The sequence below is a fragment of the Ailuropoda melanoleuca genome, chromosome 3 (genome assembly GCF_002007445.2).
Source record: "Ailuropoda melanoleuca isolate Jingjing chromosome 3, ASM200744v2, whole genome shotgun sequence".
In the NCBI taxonomy this organism is placed as follows: domain Eukaryota; kingdom Metazoa; phylum Chordata; class Mammalia; order Carnivora; family Ursidae; genus Ailuropoda; species Ailuropoda melanoleuca.
Genome location: NC_048220.1, coordinates 122644728 through 122665191, shown reverse-complemented (window position 1 = coordinate 122665191; position 20464 = coordinate 122644728). Strand labels below are relative to the sequence as shown.

Sequence of the window (20464 nt, the reverse complement as noted above, 5' to 3'; positions counted from 1 at the left end):
GCAGCAACAAGCAGAGGAATCATTTGCATTTTAATTGGGTCATTGTCCTTCCCTTGTCCCCACCCCCAGCATTCTCTCAACTGCAGAGAGCTGGAGCCAGATGTCCCTCCCTGCCTCTCCGTGACACAATCATGAACATCTGTAACTCCTCGGTGGCACCAACCCAACCACGCAGCGCCTCCATGAACTCCCCAAGGCCAGCGATGCCGGAACTGAGCAGCTAGGAAAGTGCTCTGTTCAAGTGGCACATGTCCATGCACTTCCAAAACATTAAACACTTGGGAGTTTTGGGGGGCACCTGGGTGGCTCAGTCAGTTAGGTGTCCGACTCTTGTCGGACAGTTCAGGTCATGATCTCATGGGTTGGGAGATGGGGCCCTGCTTCAGGCTCCATGCTGAGCAGGGAGTCTGCTTGAGATTCTCTCCCTCTCCCTCTGCCCCTCCCCCCCAATAAATAAAATCTTTAAAAACAGCTTGGGAGTTTTGCAAATTAAAATCACTAATGACAAAAATCTGCATTTTCATTCCTAGTGATTCATACTAAAGGTTTTAGGAATCAGATGCAAGGATCTCATTTTGAAAAGGAAAATTTTCTAAGTGGATGGTGCATGTCTCATGGAACAACTTGGAAATTTGGGGAGGACAGAGAGAAATGTGGGGGTCAGTGAAATCTGGTCCCACTGCTGATCCCATTCTCTCAGATGAAGAAACTGAGGCCATAATTCAGTGACAAAGGTGGTTCTGGTTCCAGCTGGAAGCTCAGTTGAACCCGAGGCTACCCTGGGTAAGTGCCACTCTTGACACACAGCCGAAGTGGAAAGCTGGTGGAGCGAACGTGCGTCCAGGGTAGCAGCCTCAGTAATTCTGACATGTGCTTGTAAGGGAGGTGGGGGCAGCATGAAATATTTACAACAAGCCTGGCGGGGATTAGCATATACAGAGGGTGAGCTGAGCAAAATGTAGGACACGGAGAAAGCCTTAAATGGTGAAAACGTGCCTAGCTGTCATTGGGAGAGAGGCAGAATTTGGGATATGAATTCCTGTTTGTTTTAAAAGCCCTAGGGCAGCTTCACGGGACAGCTTTACTTTCTCAAAGATGTTTCCAGAACTGTGCAGGGAGCATAGGGAAGGGAAGAGTGGTGTCACCTCCCCTCCTGTCACCTACGCTCTAGGTAAAATTACCTTTGACCTGAAATGTACAGATTTTCTTAGATTGCCGCTCTCAAGCCCAGGCAAAGAAAATGACCACCCTGGGCCCACAACAGTTAGCACTTTCTAGATCAGTTTCAACCTTGTGGCCTCCCCTAGATTTTGTTCCTACTCCCCAGTGAACCCATCAAGCAGCCACAGACCTTCTGGGCTGGGTGGTGGTCCTGCAGAGGCAGCATGCCTCCTGTATGCCTCGGTGCTCATCCCCTGGGCGCTTAGCCAAAAGGACCATCTTTGTCAGGGTCTAGATGTTTCCGCCCAGAGGCAGGCGAGCTCTCCAAACTAGCCCTGCTCTCTCCCGAAGATAAAGGTATTTCTGGGTTTGACTGCAAACATTCTGATGGCTCGTGAGCACTCCACTTGACATGTGCACAGTCTAGAAAGTTTCAAAGACCGAAGGCTGAAGATGTAAGAGAAAGGGAGTTCTTATCTGCCTCTGTGTGGTGTGTGTGTGTGTGTCTGTCTGTCTGTCTGTACACCCTCCCGTGAATATGTGTTAATTGATTTTTAAATTTTTTTTGTTTCAACACTTAGCCTGCTTAGAAACAAATAGTTTCAGACCTGTTTTCGAAAAATAGATGAAAGGACCAGGAGTATGCAGACAGGTTAATGAGCTCTTGGCTCCTCTCTGAGCACAGTCCTGTTTTCACTCTATCAGTGGGAAAAATTTCCTTTTCACCTGGAAACTTCAGACCAGTGCTTTGTTCAAAAACCCTTTATTCAGAGCCTCTTGTTTTTAGGAGAATTTATTGGACGCTGCTCTGGCAGGGGCTATAGTCATCTCAACACAGATGTGTGGGGGCTGCTGTGGAGAGGGCGGGGGGCCCATATATGCTCGTATTGCTTGCAAATGCTCATCAAAGTCTAAAGGCAGAATCCTTGGAAGGCAAACAACAGATAGGGGGCTTTTATTCTGGCATTTATTTTTTTTTCCATTTTTTTCCCCTGGACATTTTCTAGATGCAGCACACTGTGTTTACAAAAAGCCTTCCTTCCTCATTGGTTCATTCTAGAATAGGGTGTTGATGTCCATGTTGGCAGCTGTGTTTGCCCTGCTTGGAACAGGCCTAGCTTCCCGGTGTCATTCAGAGACTGTTGGCCATATCTGAGTGTTGGCTTCTCCACTCCAATTACAGTTGCATTGAATGCGAGAGTACCTTTTGCGTGCTCTTAGCCAGGCCTGAGCCTGAGTTCTACTCCCACTGGGTTCCTGATTGCCTTTGAGCAATCGGTGAGGGAGCACACCTGTGCCATTTTTGTGTCACTTCAAACCTCGGGCACCAGCTGTCCCAGCAGCAAGCAAACCATGGGAGCTAGGTGTGGCATTCCTGTGTTTTCGGATACCTTCTGATGTCCTAATTCAGGTGCACCTATTTTTAGCCTGGGCTTGCCCTGATTTGAGTGTTACTTTTGCAAGGCTGTGGCCTCCTGTGTGTGTTCAGACGTTTTCCTCAAGGATCCCTGGGTGTTCACTGATTCCCACTCTTCGCAGGCCTTGTAATCTGCCAAGTGCTGTGAGTGCAGAAACAAGCTGCCTAGTGTCCTTGGGCAGGAGTGTTTCGTTTGGCTAGAGATAAAACGTAGTGTCCAGACGCCTGAGGAAGGGAGGGAGCTCCAGGATGGATGGGGTGGTTTCCTTGAGTGTGAAATAGGATAGAGGTGTGAGCCTCCTATCAGAATCTGTCACTATTTCCCGAGGGTCCTTGTGATCATTGTCACCATGATAGGTACAGCTTGTGTGTAATGGTTTAGAAACTCGGCAGTATTTGCAAACTTGGGAAGCATGCGGCCTTGAGGACAAGGTTGATGAAGACGGTCCCCGCCACTGAGTGAGGGTGGGGACACAGCAGCCTGCTGTGAGAGGCATTGGAAAGTGGTGGAGCTGGTGAGCAGGAGGGGGTCTGCCAGTCTAAGGGCTTGGTGGCCACACTCAGGAGTTTGCATCTGATCTAGGATTGGGATGTTTATGGCATTTAATACTTGCCTGGGGGGAGAATATTGCTAAACCTATGGCCAAGAAGGGCTAGAACGAAAAGAAGAAACAGGGTCACCCTCCACTGGAGGCTGTACGGAAAGAGAAGAGAAGTTCTGAAAGGATTTCCCAAGAGCTCAGAGTGGAGGTGCCCTTGAGGCTGAACAGAGCATCTTGGGGAAAGGAGAGGTGCTGAGCTGGGTGACAGGTTATTGGCACATTCAGTTGCAAGTGTCAACCCCCTACAGGTATCACGGAACCAGGCAGGGTGAGTACACAGAGTTCCTGGGATTGAGAAGTTAAGTCAGAGAAAGAACCACCTAGAAATCATTCGTGGACAGCATTCTGGGTCTTTCAGAATTCTCCCCAGAGGCATATTAGAAAAAGTCTATGGGAAGGGCAAAGAAAGACACCCACGGCTCTCCTGGGGGTTCCAGGAGCTCTCAGAGATAACATTTCTTTTTAAGTGGCAGAGCTCATTTGTTTCAGGCTTCTCTAATTTTTAAAGTAACCTTAGTCATTATACTTCTTTTTTCTTCCATTTCTTCATCAATTTTAAAAAAAAAGAAGAAAGAAGGAAAGAAGAGGACATGGCTCGTGCCTATCCTGACAGGAAATAATTTGGAAAATAAGATAGATGAAGCTCTTGGCGCTCCTGGGAAGGAAAGGAAAGTGCTGTGCCCTTCCGAGCGGAAGCCCCCATCTTGTGGATGACACGAGCAGTTACCCAGAAAGATGGCCAAGGTGTTTTTCATTGGAACTCCACGTGGGTGTTTTGTGTGGCTTTTCAGGGAAAACCCCGGGCAGCATGTGGTTCCCTCTTTGCTCCTCTTGTCAAGTAACCAGTGGCTTGATTGGGGCTGGCAGCCCCTTTGGGGGACGCTCAGCACGGGCTCCTGGATCTTTTAACACTGCCCTTCCCTGAGAGTTCCGCTTTCTCTTCCCACTTTCCCCTTTGTCACTTTCAATTAAGCCAGGAACTTTTGGAACCAAGACAAGCCATGTATAATTTGGTTAGTGATCTAAATAAGCCAAAACAGCGGAGAGGAAACTTAAACGTGAAGAAATAGGGGTGGAATGAGTAGGTTTCATACAAGAGTCCCTATAACCATGATTTCTTGGATGCTGCTCTGTGGTCAGCACTGAGATGATCTCGAATATTACCATCTCTCTATTTTAGCAACAACCCTGGAAATGCATTGTACTTTTTCAGATGAGGAAGGCGAGGCGTGGAGATATCTGATTATTATTCACATAGTGAGTAAGCAGAGAATGCTCTTAAACCATGGAGGTCCAACTGAAGTTTGCTGTCTTTTCTACAAAATATGCTGTCCCCCTAAGAGACTGTGACAAATGGGACACAGTAAGAAAACGGTGCCAAAAAGAAGAGAACAGAGGATTTAAGGAAGTAACAAGCAGACGTGGTTTGGTTGGCAACTCTCCCCCCATCTGTGATTTAGGGAAATTATTTAAACCTTGAGACATAGTCTCCGCTATCAAATGGCACTCTGTGAAGCATCCAGTTCCCTGAAATCCGCATTTTAACTATGTCACCAAAGGTTGTAGCTAAGTCATTCTTGAAGTTCTTGAGCCCAGTTTATTTTCTTTGAGGGTCTGATATTCTAACTTATTAGAATCTGGAGGCTCTTCTGTGAACTTTTTTTCATGAATCTTAAAAATTACACTTTAATGGGCCGGTGCTAGGAGGTCCTCACTGTTCTTGGTTGAGGACAAACCCAAGACGCCTTGCCCCAGGGCCCGCCCTCTAGAGGTACTAGGAGTTCTGTGCTTTGGCTGCGGTTCTTACTGCCAGAGTCTTCATTGTTACAAGGCCAGTCAGGCACATTCTTGGGTCTTTTGTTTTTAAACTGTTTTAGATAACGTTTAAGACCTGGAAGTCACCATTGCCATTTCCCATGGGAAATCTCCAGTTACTTAGAGAAATTCTTCTTGTGGGAAAAACGGGGGGGGAAACAAATAACTAATTGTTTGGAGGCTCGTAGAAAGAAATTTCCATATATGACCCAGCTTCCTCCCCATTGCTTCTGAAAACTGTGGTTTTGTAAGTCAAATTTCCACCCCGTGGAACCATACATGATTCCGAGAGAAGATTCTTCCTGGTAAAGATGAGAAATACCTTGAAAGTACTGCTGAGTCCAAACATATCATGGGGTGTCATGTGGTTTTTGATGGATTTCATCCTCCAAGGGCTTTACCTACCCTTTCCTACTTGAGTAAGAGAGACTCTAATAATTTTTAATCACAAAGTAGACGTGGTAAGCTTAGGGGACTGTATTTTTTTTAAGAGGAATTACTTTCAGATCTGAAAATTATAGACTGGGTGCAGTAAACCTTTAAAACTCAAAGCACCACAGGGAACTGCATTGCTACTGTTAAGCTTACAGAAGAGCTCCAGGAGATGGGGCAGGGGGAGGAGTTGGCTAGTTCTAGAAACTGCTTTGAAAAAACGTTATTTCCTGTTCACACCTGTTTCACCAGCCCTTCTGAGATGCCCCTGCAGCCCGATCACGAAGTGTGTCGTGTGTGGAGTGTACAGTCTGATCAGGTGACCAAAGCAGTGTAGCGTCCGTGGCTTCCCTTGACTCCTTAGCGTCTTGGCAGGAGTCAAAGTTAAGCTTAGGTCCTGCCTGCAGGGGAACAATGACTCTGCCTGCCACTCTGAGTCTTCCGTGTGCCTCTGCCTCGTGTGTTTAGGAGGGTGTACCTGCCTCACGCGGCGGAGTCGTTTCGGAGTAAGCAAACATCCACACCACCTTCAGTTTCTGCAAACCACGTGAATGGCAACACCTTCTCCATATGACAGTATCAGTGTAGGGAAAATAAAATATAAAAGGTTGGAGATTCCAAACCCTGCCCACTGTTTTTATTTCCTTATGTGGCATTTTAATGGAACTGTGACTATGGCCTCTGTCATGCTTATCTGGTTCCTATACTCCAGGTGCTATGGGCAGCCATCTGATCCCAAACCTGGCTGGCAGCGGTCCTTTCCAGAATGCCTGTTTAACAAGCCTTTGCCATTGGGCATGTTCTGTTCACTCTGCTGGGGCCAAGTCAGGTGGGCCTGGCCAGAATGCAGTTGTCCCCCAGGTGCAGTATTCAGGAGGCGTGGCCCACTCTCCTCTCTTCTATGAGGGGGCAGAAGGTGGAACTGTGGGAAATGCCAAGACCAAAAAGCCACCTTTAAGGCCTTCCTTAAGACCCACTTCCTGTGATGGTCACTCTTGGTGACCCCAGCCCATCGCGACAACTCCCTGTGGAAATCCTGGAGCCCTGGATGCCTTTATCCATCACTTTGCCTCCAGCACATGTTGCGTTGCCATGGTGGGAATCTTTTCAGATGAACGGGGTCTTGCCTGCCCAGCACAAGTGCTTACAGGAGACCCTTATTTAATTACTTGTCTGATTCTGGTCTTGCAGGGTAGCTAATCTTGTGAAAGTCTTTGGGGAAATGTCTATAGGGATGCTCACAAAAATTAATTTCTTGGAGAGCCCAGGCCCATGAGAGGCCTTAGGAGAAGTCTCAAGCTGAAGGTAGCTGGTGACACTGGCTCGTTCCCTGTGCTCAGCTGAGTGAGTTAGCAACACTCATGGCCGGGTCCATGGGGGTCCTCAGGTCTGGGGCAGGATTCCCAGGAATGAGTTCAAGTTGTGACAGGGGTGGATTTAGTTTCCAAAACCCAAAATGCCTCTATTTCTATGAAAGAAACTACCCCAATTCAAAGGACTGATGGGTCTGACAAGCCAGGACAGAAAGTGGGGACTGAGCATTGCTCTTGTGGCTGAGACCAGTGGCTAGTGGGTCTAAGCAGTTTGTCCTCGGCTGGGGGCCAAGGAGTTACAAATGCCTTGAAGTGAGGGCCCGGGCTAGTCCAGCTCCCTGGGGGGGGGAAGTGTGGCAGGTGTGTGTCTGGTCGTGTACATCCTAAAGGCTTCTCTGAAGTGAGACTTTCCTTGTCCATGACGAGTGGTCCTTTTCTCCGTCTGTGTTCAGAAGAGACATACTTTCTTTTTGAAGGGACTGACCTAATCCTCATTAGGTCAAAGACTGCCCTCTTCCAGAAGGAAGGGCATATCAGATGGCCAAGGAGAAGGCTTGAGAGTGTTTGAAAGGTCCTCAACACACTTGTTTCCTATTAATACGTTATATTATAAAAAGGCAGGGGTGGGAACTGTTTGATAAAATAAGACCGGGATGCAACAAAAAGAGAGCTAGTACAGAGCACTTCTCAAACACACTTGACCCTGGAGCTCTTCTCCCATAGGGGGTCTTCTCAAACTGGTATTTCGTAGAATGTATTTGTGGGAAAACTAGAGTAAGGAAATTAGGAAGATTACAAAGAAGGAACCCTTGAGAAAAAAATACTCAAAAGGACAGTGAAACTGTTTTAAGGCCCCACATCGTCTGTTGTAGAGGGCTGTCTTGTGTGTTGTCGGATGCTTAGCACTCTCTCTGGCCTCTGCCCTTCAGATGCCAGGAGCAAGCGTTCCTCCTTCCCACATGGGGGGTGGGGGTGGAGGTAAAATCTTCCCCCCTTGAACCCCACTGGTTTATGTGAAAAGCACAGAGAGAGGAAAAGGAGCAGTAGCCAGTGTGTTTCATGATGCGCACATCGGGGCTGGATCAAGAGTAGAGATCTTTGGGCTTTATCCTTTGAGCGATGAGAAATTATCAAGCCGATCTTCCATACTCACCAGCAGATGTCTCTGGGCACAGGTTAGACTGGAGGAGTAAACAACTGGGGAAGAGAGAATAGTTTGGAATCAAGGTCCTAAATGTGACAGAGTCCAGGAGAGGGGACAGCAAAAGACGTACGAAGTAGAGCAGGCAGGACCCGATGACAAGTGCGAAGGGAAGAGGCCAGGGGGTGGTGACTTACATGCTGAGTGACCTGGGATGACATCAATTAGAAGGGGGCTACAGGAGTAGGGGCTGATCTGAGGGAGAGCGTGATGGGTTTTATTTTAGGGGATGCTGAGTTTGAGATGCTACGGGCCATGGCAGCTGGAGCCGGACAGCAGACAGCAGAGGTCTGGGTCCGCGGCTCCGGAGAAAGATGGAGGGTGAGGAGTTGGAGGCTGTGGCTTGAAGGCAGTTGCTGCGCAGGCAGAGGACATAACTCAGGAAAGCAGGGGGACAGACGCCGGTGCCTCTCCGGCTGCGCGGGGAGGAGGCAAGTTGAGCTTGGAGACAGAGCTGGGCTGATCAGAGAGCTGAAGGCAGTGGCATCCGCCAGACTTTTGGTCTCATTGGTCAGATTCAATTGCAAAACAAAACAAAAACCAGTTCTGTACACAAGCAGGGACCAAAAACGCATGATGTGTCAGTCTAGGCTGCCGGGTTGAGTGAGGCGGGAGAGCGGTGTGGAGCTTCCCCAGGGGCTCTGTGAGCCCTCTGCCTTGGTGGCCCCAGTTGGAAGGGAGCTGTTGGTTCACATTTCCAGGCCAAGGTTCTCCCTGTTTGCACAAGCTAGAGGGTGTTGCCCATCCCCATCACCACCATTGTCTCTGTCATAGAATGTAGAAACAAAAGAACACGCTGTTGGCGTTCATAACTTCCCAGGAGTTACTTTGGGGGATGGGGAGAAGAGAGGAGGAAACTTTAGTGCTTCTTGTTGTTTTCGAGTCATTTATGAATTTTACCTTACAGCAAGGGGTGGTCCTTTCACGTTGTGGCTTTTGTAATAGGAAGCATGATCGCCATAGGACTGGCCAAGGGACAATTGCAAAGAAAATCCAGGTTCCATTAGCTTTTTAAAAAGTACATGTAATATAAGATTTATCATTTTAGCTATTTTTAAGTGTACAGTCCGTGGCATTTAGGTCTCTCCACATTCTTGTGCAACCACCGCCACCGTCCATCTCTGGAACAGCTTGCCTTGCAAAACTGAAGCTCTGTCCCCATTAAACACTAACTCCCTGTTCTCCCCTTTCCCCCAGCCCCTGGCACTCACCATTTTACTTTCGGTCTCTGTGGATCTGACTATTTTTAGGTACCTCACATAAGAGGAAGCATCTGATATTTACTGTTCTGTGACTGGTTAATTCGCTTAGCATAATGTCCTCAAGGTTCAGCCCTGTTGTAGCATGTGTCAGAATTTCCTCCTTTTTAAAGGCTGAGTAATAGTCCACACTTGTCTGTTAATTGGTCAGTGGGCACTAGGGTTGCTTCCATCTTTTGGGTATTGCTGCTATGAACATGGTTGTACAAACAGCCGTTTGTGTCCCTGCTTTCAATTCTGTGGGGGAAGTACCCAGAGCATCTCTTGGCTTGTGTGACGTTGTTGCCTTCTTTCTCTATGGGGGATTGCTAGAATCACTTTCTGGCTCCCTGTCCTTCTGATGCTGCCTTTGTTATCCTTCTGCTTTGGCTCCTAGGAGAGCCTTACGTGTGAATGTGGGCTGGGCTTTGTGACCAGCCAGAATGCCATTACTGAGCCCCTGCCCATAGTTCTTGGCTCTGAAGGTCTACAGCTTGTCCACCTAGTGTGCTCCTAGAATTATAATGAAGAAGATCCATGTTCTACTCTCAGTACTTCAACTAATATGCCATAACCTCAGCAAGTTTCCTCATCTCTCTCTGGGTCTCTGTTTCAGCATCCCCACAATGAGAAGATAGAGCTAAACAATGCTTAGAGTTCCTCCCAGATCACAGAGGGGGAGAGCATCGTGGTCTCCTGAGCCCAGGAACCACCCTCCTAAGGGGGGTGAGAAGAAAGAGCTCCAGATTCCTACCCTGGACAGTTTGACCCAAATCTTATCTTCCTCAAACCTTGGATGGCTAGGTGTTTGTCATGGCTTGTGTACTTCCTGAGTCCTGGTACATGCTTCATGGCTAGTTTCATGAGTAAATGTAGCAGCAATTCCCCTTAAAGCAAAATTATATAATATATATTATCTGCCCTTTCTTGAGAGAATGGGAGAGAGGCGGGATAACTGGTTTCACCATAGATTTTTGGCGATCTCACAAATTAATACTGGAGAGAATATTCTATAGGCAAACTTTACCTCTGATTAAGACTGTAGTTGGTCATGGACCAAGAAAATGGTAACCCCCTTTGTTTCCCCTCACTTCCTAAGTTGTTTGAAGAACAACCTTCTTAGCTTAAACTCAGAGCAAGTCAACTGTCCTGGAACTGGAGAGGTGAATTGCAGAAGGGCACCCATGTGATCAACTTTCAGGGCTCTGGATGGCACATGAAAATTTCGACTGGTCTGGAATTTGGTTTGGAGACTAGGAGCGATCTTCCTGTCAGTTCCCTCTCTGCCCCACCAGTGAAACATTGTCTATGTACCAGTGTCTTTGTGTCTTGCTTCTCTCGGACTCCTCTGTAAAAGCAGATCACCTGCTTTGTTCAAGGATGTGGTATTAGACTAGATGACTGGAACCCATTTGAAACGTGAAAACTGTACAGCATTTACTTCTTAGGGGATGTTTTAACCATCTTATTAAAGAAAAATCAGTCTTTAAGTCTGGATACTAAGTCATCAAGTTCTTAATATAGAAAAATTTAAAAAATTTTTAAATTGAAGAACTCCCCATGGTGATGGGGACTAGCTTTTGACGACATGAGGTTCATGGGGGGAAATCCATATTGGATAAAACTCTAAAATAAACAAATAGAGAAAAACAGACTAACATTAATTCTAAAACCTCATAGTTTTTCCAGCTTTTCTAACAGTATGACCTGAGAATGACTGCAGATGAGCAGAGGACATGGCTCCTTTTTTGTTCCTGACAAGTGTAGCTGCTAAAAGGCTGTCAGTATTTTAATAACAAGACATCATTCCCATTTTAATAGCTTTATGTAAATTTTCATACCCACTCTGAAGGCCATGGGTTTTCAGGACCTGTGTCTCTGGTTGATGGTACATGAAAGACCCCTTTTGCTCCAGCTACAAATAAGGCGAATTTTATGCATAGCGGAAGTCATGATTTATGTGTGTTGGTTTGGGGGGAGGCTATTTTTAAAAATTCTATTTCCTGATAAAATCTTATCATTTTTGTAGCTGCTGTCATTCTAGCTAGGTAAGTGTTCTCCGGAGCTGGCTCATAATCTCTGTTTTTGGGATCAGTGGTCTGGGGTAGAAGATGGAAGTGTTTCGGAGTAGGAAAGTTGTAGATTTGGGATCATCACGACAATGGGTTTTTGGGGTTTTTTTGGTTTTTTTACAAATGGTCTTTTACTTACCAATGGGCTTCTTTACAAAATTGTTTAAAGTCTCAATTTTTATTCCCATTTAAATGCAATAAGAAACCCGGCCCTTTAATAAGTGCCAAGTAAAAGAGGTCACTGGGTGGTGAGTATGTCAACTGATCATCCTGGCCTCACATCTGGGGTGTATTTTGGTCATCTCGTGCCCAAAACCTTCGGGGCACTTCAGGTGGTGGTGGCGTCTGCATCATGATGCCGTCGCGGCTCCGTCACCCCGGTGTGGGTCCTCTGTGGATGGAAGTCCAGTCTGCAGACACCTGCGGGCGGAAGCCACGGATGACTGCTGCCAGGATCTAATTCTCCCCCGTACTCCCGGCAAATTAAAGCCGAGTTTAGCAGCATGGTTCCAGGGCACCGGCAGGGCAAGGGTTGGCTCATGCTCCTACAAACACAGTGTAGCTGGATGCACTCATAAATGAAAAATGATCTGAGTGCTGTGGGTGGGGCCCTCGCGCTCAGGAGGTGAAGCTGGAGGAGGAGAGAGAAAATCTGCTCTGAAGCTCAGCAGAGCATGGGGAGCGGGCAGGAAGTCGGAGCACGCACTGGCATGGCTCACATCTTTGTTGATAGCAAATAGCCCAGGACTTTAAAGCGCTGAATGGAGAAGGGAAATGAAGCACAACAAAGTTTGGAGCCTGTCCTGGTCCAGAGGCTGTGAAGCATTGTGGAGAGCGCTCACCTGATGAGCTCGGCAGCAGGTAGGAGGGGGGACCTGAACAGGGGAGAGAACCATATCCTCTCTCTGAGCGCCATTCCTGTGGCTTTACTTTTTCTTTTTAAAGCATATGAGAAATGAGTAGAGAATTGACATAAGAAAGAGACCTCTCCTGAATTGTGCTGATATCTGCCCAAGAGAGAGTTTTTCTCCATTACTAGTTTCATGACCAAATGACTGTTACATTCTGGGGGTTGCTTTAAAAACAATCACACAAAATCGCGCAGCGTTGAGTTAAAACTGATTTTCAAACTGGCAGATGATAAACGAACTGCAGGCACTGTTTTCGAACACACACTTTGAAGACAGCCAACCAGAAACTGATTTTCAGGCTTGACCATTGCTGTGTTTTCGTACTTCAGCGCCAACAAGGTGCTTGCTAATTTTTGCTGGCTTTTGTAAGGAAGGAGGTAGATGGATAACAGCTGTGAAGTATCCAGAAATTGACTGGGATCCAGAGCGAAGCCTGAATGCACTAATGCTTTCTCCATTAAGGCAGGCTTTCTCTGCTCAGCGTCTAAGTCAGGGAATTGCAAAGTAAAGTGTGGATCCTGGGGGTGGGAGAGGTGAGGGGCGGGGGGCTGGGAACTGTCACAGTGACATCTTCACTCTCAGAAGTAGAAAATAAATGGGGAGGGCCAAGGGTCACAGCCACACGCGAGGATAATTTAAAGACTGATCCGTGGTTCCTATTGTAGCTGTGTCTCAGAGCATCCTTTCCATTGTTGGGGCTTGCAAGTGAGGAGCAGAACGGGATAAAGGCCATCTCCAGCCTGGCACTTAATTTCTAAACCATTGCCAGGCCTTGGGTGGCATTAACATTCATTGTTAATGTCATTTCTAATAAGGGGATAATAATAATTTGACATGGATTTCCCGTAATGAAGTGGTCAGAGTAGTGGAATTGAGCTGACATGGGGGAGGTCGGAAATGGCATGGGTGGTCAGAGTGACAGGAGCACCAGAATTAGATCGAGACTGTAGTATTTCGGTCAAATAGTCCAGCCTGAGTACTGGTGCTCTTTGAGTTGAGCTTTTGAGAATGCCCTGTTAGCCACAGGGTGGGTGTGTCTGGGGAGGCAGATGCGAGAGCGGCTTCACCTACTGGCTGGCTGTGTCCTCCTGCCAAGGCCAACTCTTCTGGCTTTGCATTTTAGGCCTGGAGGGCTGGGAGATGGCTGTGCTTAGTCAAGGCAAGCCCATACCTTATCGCTAGTTTCTTTTTCTGACTTCTCTGCCTTCCACAGTGACACCCACAGGGTTGGGGGAAGGGGCGACAACACAGCCTCTCCTATTCCCCACCATCCTCAACTCTTGTTCTTTCTGGCCTGCTCTCCGGCAGTAGGGTGGGGCCCCTTTTTCTCCTATCCTTTACGTGCCTGTCCCAGGTGCTTTTGCAGTGAATTTAGGTGAGCTGGGGAGTAAACTCCTTTTCAGGGTCCATTCTGAAAGCAGTCACAGGTCGGCCAACTGTGGCCTGTGAACCAAATCCAGCCTGTCTCAGCCTGTTTCTGTGAGGCTCAGGAGCTAAATATATATTTTACATTTTAAAGCGTTGAAGAAACCAAGGAAGAAGAATATAAGATATAGGACAGAGACAGGTATGACCTGCAAAGCCTAAGATATTTTCTCTAGGACCTCTTAGAGAAAATAGTTGCTGACCTCTGATTTTTAACATCATTCATGACCAGAATGATCAATGGGTTGACACAGGTCAAGTTCCCACAGCTTCCATGAGCTGTTGTTTCATAAACTGGTTTTCGTTTGTCAGTCTGTTAAATGGCATTATTGCCTTAAAAAGGGTGGATCGGGAGCAGGGAAGTTGGAAGATTTTCTGCAGGGTCCAATCAATGGGAAAGAAACATCAGAGGAACTATGCAGTTACGGTTGGATTTTGCCCCGTCCCCTTGCTGGTGAGCCTGCCGATGCAGCCATCTATGAGACAGACCCGCCGCATGTTGATGGTGCTTCCCCCACCCCCCCACGCCCCGGAAGAACCTGATAGGGAACAAAACACCCGGCTAACTTACCCAAAAGTGATTCACTTCCTTCTTTCCCTTTTGTGCATGGAATGCTGGCCGGAATTCTACAGTCAGAGTTGTTTGGTATTGCCACTCTGGGGAAAAAAAGGATGTTTTCTGTGATAAAAAAGACAGTGAGTTAAGCGAATGTCATATTTTCTGATGTCCAGAACAGTGTTCCTTTATTGCTCTCTAAGAAAGCCTACTCTAGGTCCACCAGCCATTCCCCTGAACATGCAGTTCTCCTCTACCCAGCACAGTATTTCATTGTTAATGTCATTTCTAATAAGGGGAGAGGAAAATCTGGTGACCTTGCTCATGTTTAACTTGTGTCAAAACTGCAGGCTTGGATGGAGCAGACTTCTGTAAGTACCTCATTGTCCGCTGCAGAAACACAGAAAAGTTCTCACAAGGAGACTGTAGTTTAAGAAGAGAAACACAACAGCCAGTATTAATTTTTTTTTTTCTCCAAGACACTTCAGCCATCTAGCATCCTGTATTTGGAAATTGGATGCTGTCCGTGGAGAAGAACGGGGGTGGGGCCCAGTTTGACAGATGAAAACAAGTGAGGAAGTATGAAAATATGTATAGTCTGGTGTCCCACGGGAGTTCGGGGCTGGAAAACAAGATGGCGGCAATGCACTTGACAAGCCGACTTGTCAGAGCTGGCAAGGGTGGGTCCCTTAATCTATCATGTGAGCCAGGCAGCACCTTTGACTGTATTTAGAAAGGAGTTTGGCTCTGAATGTAGAGATTAAGCAACCTGCTATTCCTGTATGCACTGGAATTTCTCAGACATAGTCAGAAACCTGATTTGCGTAACTGCTGAAGCTCCACTAGAAGCCGAGCAGACTGAGGCCTGGACTTCCCAAGCAAGGAGCAGCTGGGCATCACAGCACGTGAGGGGATTTATTCAGCTTGCCCAAGAGGGTGTGTTGTTGTACGGCCAGATTTACTGGGGTAGGCTCTGGGGTGAAGGGTCAGCTCTGGGTTCCCAGCAGGCCATGATTAGAGGGTGAGTAACTTCTTCCTCTACGTGAGTTGGTGGTATGTATCTAAGAGCTCTAGAACTACCTGGTATCTCAAAGTAGCGTGAGGGACCTTTTCATTTCTGAGCCACGTGACCAAGCTGGCTCATAAGGAGACAGAAACGGCCAGGCAGTCAGAGTCTGATCATGAGCTAAACTGGATGATAAGCCACGAGCAGCACTTAATTAGCCAACTCATTTGCAGAATATTGGGAGGGCAACTGTGTCAGCTCGAAGCCAGAGCATCTGTCCCCTCCTTTTGGCCGTCTGAACGGGAATGGGGTCTGACCTCTGCTCATCAGCTTTTTCCTGATGGTGAATAGGATAAAAGATGGAGCTAAATGTGTGCCTGTGTGTGCAAAAGTATGTAAATCTAGAACAGAGGAACGGCCAAGCAAATAGAAGTTATGATTCTGAGTTAGAAAGGGAGACTTGTGATCATGTCCATGAAGGGAATCAATGATCTCATGTGTCAATGGGTGGCAGGGATCCCTCCGTGTGGTTTTGTGTTCATGTGCAGGTTGTGTCCCTCTGAAGAACTTCTGTAGACAATACACCGTCTCAACTCCAAACGTCCTTTGTAGACGTTTCCTGCGGGGGCACAATATCCCTCTCACCTTGGATGTCCTGACTGGAGCTCTGCTGTTTCCCCGGCAGCCAGGGAATAAGATGGCAGCAACCCTCTTCCGTTGACAAGACACCTGCTCTGCTTAGCAAGGGAGAAGGCTGAGTGTGCCCTACTAGGACATCTTTTGACGGCTTGGCTATCCCTGGTGGCCCACTGCCTAAGGTCACCATGGTTTGTTACATCTAAGTGTGTGTGGGCATGCAGCCCACTACACTGCATTCCACCGATGGCCTCACTGGGGCACGGGGGGGAGTGCACAGTCTCAGCTTAGATGCAAGCTCCCTGTGCAGTGAGTCGGGCCCATTGCAATGGCAACCACTGACCTGGGCTCTAGATCTGCCTGCCTTTTTGGGACTTAGAAGGACCCAAAGTGATTCTTTTGGTAAAAGAGAAGCATTACTTTATACTCTTGGTAACTTTGAGGTTCGGAGGCTACGAGGTATACTTAAAGCAAGATACACTTCGACTGTCTTTGCCTTTCTAATTTCTACTCTAGCCTTCTTCCCAAATTAGAAGATGGAAACCAATATGGAAATTGGCAGAGTAGGGCAAGTCCAAGAAATGACCAGAATCAGTTCAGTTAAAAGGCCTCAATTTCAATGGGACTCCTTAGACTTGGGGGGAGGGCGGCAAGAACATTTGCAGATTTCTCCCTTAAAGGGTAGATAGGCGGCCTTCTGTTTCTACGTTGTATCTTCCCAAGCCTTGCCCTTTTAACAAAAGCTTAAACCTTCTTAAAGGCTCTCCCCTCTTCCCCTCCAAAAAAAAGTGCATTTGCAGTGAACAATTTAGAATGCTCACCCAAATCAGAACACAAGTGGAAGTGCCCAAGCCAGGCGGAAGTGGGAGGGAATTCAAAGGCACCATAGTTGACCTTCATTTAAATAGCATGAATCTCTGGATTCATCATGGTGTTCTTGGTGGAAAAGCAACACTGTACCCATGGCTTTTGCTCGTTTCTGTTCCTTTAGCTAGAGTGTTCTTCTTTTCTCCTGCGGGCTGGTTCCATCAGCCAGTGGAAGCTCTGTCTTCCAAGGAAGCACGCCTTCACCTTCTACTTGCCAAATTCCACCTTAGTCTTCACCTTACAACACTTTGCCTAGAGTTCCCAGACGGCTGCCTGTGGGGTAGAGGGCTGAATGTTGGCAGTAAGCTGTGGGCTTTGGAAAACATCACAGGTATTTGATTGTAACACATGCAAGACAGTCTTGGCAGGGGAGCAGTAAAGACCTGGAGGGGAAACAGAAAATTACCTCTGAGCACTGCAGGGGAGATGGTGACCGAAATGAAGGGTACAGTTTGGGTTTACAAAGCTAAGTGCTTTGCACAATCCTTTCTACAGGCTAGAACTTGCTTGACTTCAGTTTCTCCCTCAAGTCAGTCAAAGAATGTTAGAGAACGGAATGCTGGAGCTGAGACTGTACCTGGGGGCATCTTGGTGGGTGAGGATTTTATGGAGGTCCCGGTGGCCCAACCAAACATTGTGTGGTGGGAATCCTGCTGTTTTCGTAATGCTGAGGCATTAGACATTCTCATGTCTCTAACTAATTAGACATTCTTAAGGCATTTCCTATGGTAACAAAAATTCAACACTTCATCTTTAAAGTGAGTAGGGTCAGTTATTTCACACTTTCACTAGGAGAAACGTGAGTCATCTCTACAGCATTCTGGTGGCTTAATTAATTACATTTGTTGCATTGGGATTTCTGGGTGGAGAGAGAATCTGCCGTCAGCTTTAGTCTTTTACTGTGGGTTCTTCATCTACTCCGGCAGCAACGTCTGGGTTACTCTAAAGCCAGAGTGGTCTCAAAGCTAAGATCTCCAACCCTCCAAATAGTCACCCTTTCTAGGCCCGATGACCGTGAATAATACGGTGCTGAATTTTAAAAGCAGTCTTACTGCAATACGATTTCCTGTGATGGACTCCTGACATCCATAGGTTGGCCCTCCAATCTGTGAGGTTTTCTCTGCTTCCAGCCTATTTCTTTCTTAGAACCATATCCTAGATTACCGGCCCCTGAACCAGGACGGGTGGGCAGCTAGATAGAAATCATGCAACTCATTCATCGTCGGGTGTTCAAATGCAAGGTTTTGCACTCTTTCAAATGAGCATGCCTACCTAGAGAAAAGCTAAGCATGAGCAACCAGCATGTGCGTGAGTGTTGGGGAGAAGGGCTGCAAGCAGAAATTCATTCATGACGCTCGCATGGACCTGGAGACATGGCTATTTTTGAGCAGAAATCTTAATGGAAGCCTGTGGCTCAAGTTTGTAGGTCTTTCTATCTTTTGTAAACATGTGGCTGAAACATGCCCACATGATTCGTGTTTGGTAGAGAAATGCCTCATTGTGTAGTAGCGACTTCTCTGCGAGAGGTCAACCCGAGTGTCAGATGAGTCCCCCAAGGCTGCCGCGCTCAGTTCCATTTTGCTTTCACGGCACTTTGGTTAGTGTGAGGGGAGACGGCCTGCAGAGCGGTGTAGATGCCTTGGATGTACGATTGTGAAATTCAGAGACAAATCGATTTTGGCTTTCTCTGAAAATGGATCTTATTTTGAGAACCACCGTTGACATGGCTGTGGGAAGTGTTGCTTATTCTTGGCAAGAAAACCACCCTGAAAAGGTGCTGTGCTTACGATCCAAGAGACAGGGAGCCTGCCCCAGGCCCTCTGGCAGAGCAGGGAGAACATTTCAGAACTCAGAGTCAGTAATTTATATTAAATCCACATTTGTATGGAAGTACCTATGCAGATGGAGAAGGCAGCTTCCTACAAAATGGGATTATTTTAGTTACTCTGTGTAACGGGATTCAGAATGTAGCCTGGCATGTCTGTTTCAGAAATATTTGGGACCCCAACCTAAAGGATTCGATCAAAAGTACTCCTTAAACATCTAAGTGCTCATCTCCGTGGTAGGAACTTGCATCAAAGCCAGCAGACAGAAGCCAAAAAGGCAAACGCAGTCGCTATCAGAGGAGGAAGTGATTTGACCAGCTTTGCTCAAACTAAGATCAGACAGACAGAGAGGCAGGTTGGGGCACAACTTTCTACCTCCCTTTGCATAAGATCCCTAAGCATCTCTTACTCTTAACCTAGATTCTACTAATAGATTTCAGTGGGACTGTGAACCTGGAAGGGAGGAGAATTTAATGTTTGTTGTCGCTATAGTTCAAATTTCGTATTTCCTTCGGTAATGGATGTAAGGAACAAAGCACAGCAGTAGCAGCGGTCCCCACACCCGGCACCAGTAAAAATGATGAATGTCATTTGTAGCAGGTATCTTCCAGCATTATGCTCGTTACAACTTGGAAAATATATCAGTTAATAAACCTGTAGCTAGATCTTCTAATTTAATGTGTTAATAAAAAAGCGTAGGGTCACCTGGGTGGCTCAGTCTGTCTGCCTTCGGCTCAGGTCATGATCTCGGGGTCCTGGGATCGAGCCCAGCATCAGGCTCTGCACCCAGTGGGGGGTCTGCTTCTCCCTCTCGCTCTGCCTCTGCCCATCACTTGTGCTCTCTCTCTCTCGAATAAATAAAATCTTAAAAATATATATATAAAATAAAGAATGGCATACATTTAAAAACATTTAGGGTATTCTATTTCAACATAATTGGCTTTCTTTGCGATCCTCGACATTTAATGCGTTTAAAGATGTAACGATGAGATTTTACAGACAGCCAGGGAGGTCCACGGTGAAGCAAAGAAAGCAAGCCAGCCAGCCAGCTAGCCTCTCTTAAAAGCTACCATTGATATTTAGATCTTCATTTACCAGGAGAAAAATATTAACCCAGGACAGTAGGGTGTGTCCCAGCCTATGAATCACCTGAGGATAAAATGCAGATTCTCATGCAGTGAGTCAAGGTGGAGGCTAAGGTTTCTGCATTTCTAGTAAATTCAGAGTAGCCGGGCGGTAGCCCACAATAATCCAATTAAGGCCTATGTTTTCCAAACTCGCTTCTAATCATTTTAATCAATCTTTGCTGTAGGTAATAGCCTAACTCTTGTAACACTTGGTTGTGGGAAGAGATGTCCCAGAAGAGGGAAAGTGGGAGACTGTGAAAAGACAAACATCACCTGCTTCAAGGTGTCCTATGTTCGGTCTCTGGGAGCCCAGAGTAGCTGCCAGGCTAGCGAGTGAGCATGGTGGGGGCTCAGCCTGGGAGAAGCCACCAAAGTGAAGGGCACAGTAGCAGATGCGTGTCTCCCATGTGTCTCCTTCATGGGAACGCCTTGTCGGGGCAGCTGGGGCAGCTGCTGCCCTGTGAGGGGCCGTTTCCTGAGCCCTTGGGGCTGGCGTGTGTGAGGTGACCTTATGCTCTGCACGGAGGAGCATTGTGGATGGCCTTCTTCTTTCCCCAAGGTTGATTTATTACATGTGTAATTAGATGATGCAAGCTGTGTATCTTTGTAAGCTTTTCATAGATGTTTGCAAATTAGGGAAAGGTCCTTTGGTAGAATATGAAGGGGAAAAGATCACTGAACCTCCATGGACCAAGCAATTTTCTTGAATAACCCAGGGCCCCCAGTCCTGACCTGCTCTCTCCTAAAGGGGCGGCTGACCTTGGTCAAACCATGTATGTCATGTAGCCTGCTGGTAGCTTCCCAGAGTGGCCACAGGGGTCTGGAAATCCCATTTTGCCCATATACCAGAGGCTATCAG

General features: G+C 47.1%; 1 protein-coding gene across 4 annotated transcripts in view; it reads left to right on the top strand.

The window, feature by feature from the left end:
* The window catches only part of PDZD2 (PDZ domain containing 2), a 342657-nt gene that overhangs the window by 202740 nt on the left and 119453 nt on the right, over positions 1 to 20464 (top strand). Inside the window, exon 1 of one of the 4 annotated variants that reach the window (XM_034657051.1) lies at positions 11848 to 12112. The exons of 2 other annotated variants lie outside the window; for them this stretch is intronic. The gene's annotated coding sequence lies outside the window, so the exon portion shown is untranslated. Of the gene's footprint in view, positions 1 to 11847; positions 12113 to 14739; positions 15049 to 20464 lie in introns of those variants that run through there. One more of the 4 variants, XM_034657052.1, reaches the window with a different exon arrangement.